This window comes from Mesocricetus auratus, unplaced genomic scaffold (genome assembly GCF_017639785.1).
Source record: "Mesocricetus auratus isolate SY011 unplaced genomic scaffold, BCM_Maur_2.0 Super-Scaffold_6730, whole genome shotgun sequence".
In the NCBI taxonomy this organism is placed as follows: Eukaryota; Metazoa; Chordata; class Mammalia; order Rodentia; family Cricetidae; genus Mesocricetus; species Mesocricetus auratus.
Window position 1 is genome coordinate 32892995 of NW_024429184.1, and position 6946 is coordinate 32899940.

Genomic DNA, 6946 nt, shown 5'->3' on the forward strand with positions numbered 1-6946 from the left:
TGTGCCTCTGCTCTCTCTAATAGTGGCCTTCTGAATGGTGCTTCAAGGTATCAAGTGTGCCATGTTTTCTCTTTGGAGCCTGGGATAGGCTGCCACAGGCCTGTGTGTGGGTCTCTGTGCCTCTATGTAGGGCTGGGCCTTGCTTCCTCATCTCAAGGAGATCACTACAGTACTCAACCACCTGGTGCCATAGGTGCCAAACAAGTTCCTGGTTGGTGCATTTGGCTGTGTTCAGTCCACTCCAGCTGCATGGTGTGGGGGTAGGCACTTGGATGAAGTTCTGCTGTAGGCCAGGGTTAGAATCCCCTGCTCCTGTCGGTTGAGTTGTTCCATCACCAATTCTGAACCAGGTCTGGCAGGCAGCTCCTGTCTGAATGTGGCCCCTGCCAGCTTTACTCATAATAAGAATTAGTGTTCAGATACAAAATAATCTTAAATTGGAGTTTTAAAACATTTTCATATTTTTAAAATCTTATTTATCATTGCAGGATCAGAAGGCATATTTTATAGTCTAGGAGTCAAATAAGAATGTGCCTAGTAAGATAGAGCCCACACTTTAGACATTGTGTTAAACCTATCTTTCTACCACACTAAAGGAATAAATGGTAATGTTACAATTTGTGTTCTGGGCTTCCAGACGCTGTTATGGTAAATATCTCAACGCATGAATGAATTAAAACCTGATGCAAGTGAAAATACTTCTCATAAATATAACAGCAATGTATAAAATGTATCCCTTGGATATTAAAAAAATAGTAAATTCAAATGTACCATAGAAACCAATTGCTTCCATAATTTATTTCACGTGACCAGTAACAAAGAAACATTTGCAAATAAAGCTGGCTTTGTTTACTACATTTGTTTTACTCAATACTTGATAATTACCAGCCACTACATTGATCATTAGTCATCCAAAAAGTAAAATAATGAGAAAAGATAATCTAATATTATAAATCCATGAAATATTGGAAGAGACATTTTGTAAAAGATATCTAAATGGCCAACAATGGATAAATGGATGTTTGACATCAGTCCCCTGCAGAAAAATACAATTTAAAACATGTTACCCACCCACCCAAATTTATGAAACTCTGAGACTGTCTACATCACGTGTTACTGCAGCAGTGGGCCAACTTCAGGGCTCATCAATGGTAGCAGAGCATGTTGCTACAGCCACCTGGAAGAAATATTAACAGTTTTAAGAAAGCCAAACATACACTCACCCTCAGCAGTTTCATCCCTAGATACAGTGAGAGGAAATGAATACAAGCATCCTCAGAAAGATACATGCAAGAATATTAATATCACCCTTAATCACAGTACCAGAAAACTGGAAGCACCTTAAATATTATTCAACAGGAAAATAAAGAATAATGCAATATTAAGCACAGTAAAAAAGCAACCAATTGGCACAGTGGCAGATATGAGTCACAAACACATGTGTACAGCAGAATACATTGGAATGATGCACTTATTTAAAGAACAGACAGGAAAAAACTGTGGTAGAAGCCAATGAGCGCTTGGAGTGGGGTCTGAGCATTTCTGACCTAAGGGACCAGAACCTCACTGAGCCCCCTGCTTTGGCTGCAGGAAAGACCCAGCAAGATGTATGCCTCTGATTTAGCAAACTGTGTGGAGATTCCTGACCTTGTGCGACGTCCTAGGCACTAGGAAGCCAGATACCTCCATGTGGCAAGGAACCAATCAGAAGTTAGCTGTCAGGCTCTGGATGTGCTTTACAGTAACAGTGACATACAGAGCATAGCAACAACCCTGAGAGGGCCTATAGGCCATAGCAACCAGCTGACTAATCAACACAGGCCAGGTCGCCCAAGCCCAGAAGTGCACCAATCCTGACATTGTTGTGAACCCCAGACATTCCCCTTGATCCATCCCAATAAATTTCCTCCCCCGAGGTCCCTCTGGGTCCTTCTCCTTCCATCAACTGTGTGGGATGGACGGAGGAATCAAGTTAATACAGTTAACTCGTTTACTAAGTAAAGACTCTTTGCTTTTACATCAGTTGGGGTCTTTTGGTGATTTTGTGGCTCAGAGTTTGGGTACAACATGACCACAGACTGAGAAGGGGAAAGGGGGACTTACGGTGCTCTGTGTCCTGACCCTGATAACATGCACATACAGGAGTGCATGAATGAGCAGACACAAACCAGCCACACATGCAGTTTGTGCTTTTGACTGCAGGTTGTTCACAGCCTGGTCTAAAACAGGATAACTGAGTGCCTTCTTCCAAGGAGTGGTAAAAAGTGAACTTCCAGTCACAGAAAAGGGTAAGTCCAGTGACAATATATGGAACAGTTGCCATGGAGCTCAGAAGGGGGTCACCCAGTTCTGTCTGGGAAAGGTTCAAGTCCCTATAAGCTTGCGTAGAACTGGCAATTAATTATGACCTTTTCCCCAGTGAAGTCTTCCAAGGATCTTAGCATTTTCTTATCCACTAGTATATTGGAAACATTATTTTTTAAATGTAACTTTCATCCTACTTGACCCACCATATGCATTACAGACTAAACAAAATGTTTTAAATTTAGTTTTTAGTCTGATACACACACATACACACATACACACCCATTCACCAGGCACACACACACACAGACACACACACACACACACAGAGAGAGAGAGAGAGAGAGAGAGAGAGAGAGAGAGAGAGAGAGAGAGAGTGAGAGAGACCAATCCCAAGTATTGAGGGGCTAGAGCACAGAGACTTAGAAAATTTTTACCTCCAACAGTGATAAACCCTCAAAATACTTTTTATATATTCATCATTGTATTTGATGTTGTTTGTCTTCCAGGATTTAGGAATCAAAAGCTTGGTCCCCAAGATGTAGGCACTGGGGGTTTTTGAAGCTTTGAAGAGATAAGGTCTGGAGGAAGTCCTTAAGTGAGGTGTGTTGCTGGAAGGGACTGCATGACCCCAGTCTGGTGTCTTTCTGTTCTGAGAAGACCTTCTTCCTCCCCATGCCATCCTCCATGAGGTGATTTGATCAAAAAGTGCCTTCCACAAAGCCTGCACCTCGACATCTGAACTTTGGTTTTTAAATGTTTTATTATCATATCTTAATTCTGCACAATAATGGTTCCATTATGACATTTCATGCATGCACACAATATATTTCAACGATGAATCCATATCTCTGTTACCCTCTGTTGTGTCCTTCCCGGTAATTCATTTTCTCTTTCCAAGGAAACCTTTTCTACTTTCTTGTCTTTTATTTGTTTTATTAATTTGTATGTGTGACAGAGAGAGGAAGGAGGGCAGAAGGGAGAGGGAAGGAGGGAGGAAGGGAGGGAAGGAGGGACGGAGGGAAGGAGGGAGGGAGGGAGATGCAGTGGGTTCCATTTAGATCTAACTCTTTACAGTTAGCTATATTTTGCTGTAGTAACAAAAAACAGACTATTTCTGTTCCACTATTTTTACTGATAATATGACCATTAATCAAGTACAGTTTCTCATTCTTACAGCACCTGAGGAGTCACAATATATCCTACCTAGTCTCCTCAGTCCCAACTGTCCCATATGCAGCTGGGGTTTTGTTTCTTGTTATTGTTGTTGTTGTTTTTGTAGTTGGTTTTTGGTGTTTTGCTTTTGTTTTGTTTTGTTTTGGTTTTTGGTTTTTTTCGAGACAGGGTTTCTCTGTATTGTCTTGGAGGCTGTTCTGGAACTTGCTCTGTGACCAGGCTGGCCTCAAACTCACAGAGATCCTCCTGCCTCTGCCACCCAAGTGCTGGGATTAAAGGTGTTTTTGTTTTTCAAGACAGGGTTTCTCTGTGGTTTTTGGAGGCTGTCCTGGAACTAGGTCTTTTAGACCAGGCTGGTCTCAAACTCATAGAGATCCACCTGCCTCTGCCTCCTCAGTGCTGGAATTAAAGGTGTGCCACCACCACCCAGGCTATGCAGCTGTTCTTATCAAGCATCTTTGGTATCTAAGGTTTTCGGATAGCTCTTAGGATCTTGTTGGATCAAGTGTAAACAACTTGATATGATTTACCTAACTCCACAAAAATCACCTTTTCCAATAATATTCCAGAAAAAGTAGTATTTACATGGTACTAGGACTTCACATGAGAGAACCTGCCATTTAAAACTCTTCTGCTGATTTGGCTGCTGTTTGGAGATGGATGTCTTTCCACATGCCCAGACTGGTCTTGAAGTTGTGACCTCAGGTACCTTCTACCTCAACCTCCCAAGTAGCTAGGGGAATCAATACCTGACTGGCCTTGGTTTCTTTTCCTTCTCCTACCCTTTTCTCCTATCCTCCCCTTTCTTCTATTTAATGCAGTAGCTAATCTTTTAAAATATGTTTCATCTGTTCCATGTATCACATCAGATGGAATCTGCCTGTGAAATCTGTCACACTGTGAATATATTTCATTCAAAAATCATTTTCTGATCACTTTCCCCCTGCTCCATGTCAGAAGGAACAGAAAAACTACAGTGCCAAAGATGGATACAAGAAGGCCTGAAGCATATATACACTGACAAACACCACTAGTACCCACGATAGTGCTCTGTATACAAAGACAGTTTAGAGAGAATACTTAAAGTGAGGCATTTTAAATGGCCTCCAAACAACCTTTGCACATCTAAAAATGAGATTTTAAAGTTAATTTGTTTTCATTTGTGCATACATGTGTATGGTAAAAGGGCCACCCTCCCCCCCCTAAAAAAACCAACAACAACAACAAAAAACACTCTTGCTCTGAACCCAGAGCCAGTGAAAGAAACACACTTTGACCCTGGAACCAGAGCCAGGCAAGGTAATATGCCCCGGCTCCAAAACTTGATGGGGGGGGAGGCCAGTGAAAGAAACATAGTTTGGCACTGAAACCAGAGCCAACTCTGTCCTTGACCAACTGAAATGCAAAACCAACCAATCTCTGAGCAGGAAAGCTAACCAATCCCTGAGCAGGAAAAAACTTCTCTTTAGGAAAGCTCCGCCCTTAAGAAGCCCTATATAAGCCCTATGAATGCCACAAGTTATTCTTCAACATTCTTAAGTACCCCAACCAAAAGGGGGGACATGGCAAAAGACTTCTATTATCATTTATAAAGAGCAAACAGACTTTCTTCTCTTAATCCTCCAAACATTTGGTGACCACACCTGTTATTCGCCTTGACAGTCAAGAGTAAACACACCTGAGCCCAAGGCTGTTGTTATTTAGATAAGACATGTACTACCAAGACCAAAATATCCTACAGTAGCTTTTTAGGTCTTTTGACTTACTAAGGACAGCTTTGAACTCTCTGACCTTGAGGCAAGATAAAGCAGAGCCATCTTTGTGGGCCCCAACAATATTACCAGGTCTTTTGCCACCAAGACTGGCATTTTCAGACATTCACTATCAATGTTCTGCCTTTCTCCTCTCCAGCATTCCAGACACAGCCTCTCACGATGTGAGATATGTACAAGCCACTAGCTTTTCTGTGGTGACTTGTAATCTGCAATTTTAGGATGATTCAGCTTCTTATCACTTCAATAAATTTTCTACACTAGCAATTTTTTTCTCAAATTCTAATGGAAACAAAATTCTTGAAGGATTCCTGATCTCTGAATGTGAAAGATTTTGCTTAAATTGTCAATTCAGAACAGTATCTCTGCTTATTCTAAGAATGCTGAATTGAGGTTTTAAATGGTTTATCAACTCAAGTAGCATACACAAACAAATGAAGCATAATTGTGCCTTCTCTAGGATGACATGAACATCCACGGAAATGTCCCTTAGAAGTCTGGTGGGACACTATACTCTGAGGAGTGTTGAGTTCTCTGTGGCTTACCTGTGTTAATTACTATGCACAGCCTCTCTTTCTTGCTGTGGGAGCCCATTTTTCAAGTCCTCAATGATCCCAGTGAGACTCTTCAATCTTGATCCAATAATGGGATTCTGTATAGGTTTCTCTTATTGGTTGATGAATAAAACACTTATTGGCCAGGCAGAAAGACAGGTGGGGCTAGGAGATTAGGAGAATTCTGGGAAGTGTAGGCAGAGAGGAGTCGTCATGTAAGCCTGGGAAGAGAGGACACAAGGCAGGCATTCTCTGGTAAGATAAGTCCATGTAGAAATGCATAGATTAATAGTTATGGTTTAATAACTAAGGCAGAGCTAGCCAATAAGGAGCCCAATCCACCAGTCAACAGCTTTTATAATTAGTATAACATCCATGTGTTTATTTGGGTCTCAAGGACAGCGGGACCTGCTGGGCCAAAAATCTGTTGATGCAATCCAAATTTTGCTACAAGCCTAATATATCATTTTAAACAGGGAGATATTTTTCAGTACCAAGGTCAGGTACTGCACATACAGAAAGGTCAAAAGTTGGAAAGCAAATAATTTTGGCTCAAATATCAAATATTAAATATCAATATAAATGTAAGAAAAATGCATCTTACATTTAAAGAGAATAAAAGGGAACTGCAGCGGTCACCATCAGGCTGTTCTTAGGAAGCTTTCAGGAGGTAAGACTAGATGCAAAAGGACTTTGTAAAATACCTAGAGGAAGGAGTCTTTGCTGGTATTTCACAACGGGTGATCTGAAGTCACATACTCTAGAGGGAAGAGGCCTGTGCCCACATATTGTCTACCAGGAGGCACAGGCTAGAAGGTTGCTTGCTCACTGCTTGTTTTTCCTATCTTCTGTTGCAACAAAAAAGTATCTGGGTCTAGAAAGTTCATTAGGGATTCATATGACTTACAATTTCTGAGGCTGAAAACCCAGTGTCACAGATATTCGGCCAGGACTCCAGTGAAGATTGTGTCACGTCCCAATGGGAAAGCACAGGTGTACCTAGTCTGCTTCCTACAAACCCACTTTATCAAGAACTGACTCCAGCAGAGCAGCAGTAACCCTTCCCAAGAACAGTGACTGCCTTTACTAGTTACCTTACACAGAGCTCCAGTTCTCACAGGTCCCTCCCCAGCAAGACTA

General features: G+C 41.6%; 1 long non-coding RNA gene across 1 annotated transcript; it reads right to left on the bottom strand.

Annotated features, from left to right (window-relative positions):
• Positions 1–783: 783 nt before the first annotated feature.
• LOC121137851 lies at positions 784–6016 on the bottom strand. The gene is made up of 2 exons (XR_005875124.1): positions 5798–6016; positions 784–1177 (listed from the first exon to the last, which is right to left on the bottom strand). It is a non-coding gene; the product is annotated as an uncharacterized LOC121137851 (long non-coding RNA).
• Between the last annotated feature and the right edge of the window lie 930 nt (positions 6017–6946).